This window comes from Zootoca vivipara, chromosome 5 (genome assembly GCF_965207765.1).
Source record: "Zootoca vivipara chromosome 5, rZooViv2.hap1.1, whole genome shotgun sequence".
NCBI classification, from domain to species: Eukaryota; Metazoa; Chordata; class Lepidosauria; order Squamata; family Lacertidae; genus Zootoca; species Zootoca vivipara.
In genome coordinates, this window is record NC_142588.1 from 28,997,864 (window position 1) to 28,999,641 (window position 1,778).

Genomic DNA, 1,778 nt, shown 5'->3' on the forward strand with positions numbered 1-1,778 from the left:
TCCACCCATCCAGGCCCAGGCAAAGCAAGGGACGGGGTCCTAAGGCGATTTCCTGATGAGTGTCAGCTGTCACACTGCGTCGCACATTTGGTAAAGATCTGAAGGGCCTGGCGATGAGCGACTGGCCGTAATAACGCCACACGGAAGAGAGAGAGATTTAGGGCTGGCCCAAGACGTCGAGTGGAAATCAAAATGGCACTCCTTGTCACAAATTAAAATTGTGGTCACAAATTAAAATTGGGGATGGCCACAAGAGGACTTGCCCTGCCCCAGAACCATCCATAAAAAGCAGGAGGGTGACAGGGCAGCAGAGGTAGGTCCTGAGGCTCTGAAACGAGTTGTTAAAGTATCTATTGACTTGGCCCTTGCTTGTTATTTTTTTTGACTGAACTCGCCGCTGGAAGGAGGGGAGGATTTTTCAAAAGAAGGCTATGAGCCAGTGTTGGTTAAAATGGGGGCAAACTACTTTATTTGTACTCATCTTCCTTTAAAATTGGGTTCCCAAGATCAGTCATTATTTATTAAATTTTTTATTGCTTTCATATCCCACCTTTCATTCAAGAAGCTCAAGGTGACATACAGAGTTGTCCTTCTCCCCATTTTATCCTCACAAGAACCCTGTGAGGCAGGTTATGCTAAGACGATAACACACTGGCTAGTTTTTGCTTTATAAAACGCTCCGCATAAAACATTAAGTGTGGCTGTCTTGTTCCATTTTCCTCTCTCTTTTCTAGCAAGGCTCCTGTGCTGCTGTTGTTGTCGCACGTCTGTGCATGATTTTCTTGGGTTGCAGAAATATGTGCATTGACTCTATTTTCAGGTCGTAAAGTCTCTTCTACAAATCATTAATATTGTGCACAGTATCAGGCTGTGTAGGCAGAAAATTAAACAAGGGAGCTTGCCACCCACTCACTGCACACCTTAAAGTGGAGCATCACCTGATGAATTTCTGCCTGGCACATGCCAGTTAAAGGCACAGCAACCTTGCCAGCAAAGAAAGTATCAACTCTTTATCAGCTTGAAAGCATACTTCCCTGTCAGCATAACTGGTGCAAAAAATAAGAGGAAAAAGATAATCTGAACCACTTTCCTTTTGGGGGAGAAGGGAGAAGTAAATACCAGCCACCCTTGTAACAACTGTAGGTAGAATTGCTGTTTTCAATGCTAATTTTCCATCCCTTAATTGAATGAATTGCTGCCAAGGACACCCACTCTGTTTACATTCCATCTGCTTCTCCTGTTTTTCAGTAACAGCTTGGTGCAACAGCCTGCAGCTTCAGTTCCAGGCAGCTGGGGAATAGACACTCTCACTCTTTCTCATCATCCCATCGCTTGTACTTAAACATCTTTATTAATGGCTTGAAGGAGGTGAGTAAACAGCACGTGATGTTCTCAGCACCAGGTAAAGACCAATATATTTTACTTCCAGCTGTCTATCGGCTACATATTATAGATGGAAGTTGCAGACCAAGGGAATCTGTAAATCACCCAGGAGAGGCAGTTTCAGGAGGAGATGATCACACCAGGGGCAGATTTTGGCAATATGGCACCCTGAGCAAGGGTAAAAATCCCACCCAAAAATTATTTTCACAATAATTCCTTTTGGTACAGCTGCTTTTTTATGGATCTTCTCTGCAGGTACCCATATAAATATAGGTATTGTTGTTATTACTAATACTCCCTGGGCTCTGCACCCTGTGTGTGTGTGGGGGGGGACGACCCACACTCCCCTAAATTGGGCACTGGTGACAAGTAAATTTGCATGGGCTTGTTTTTGC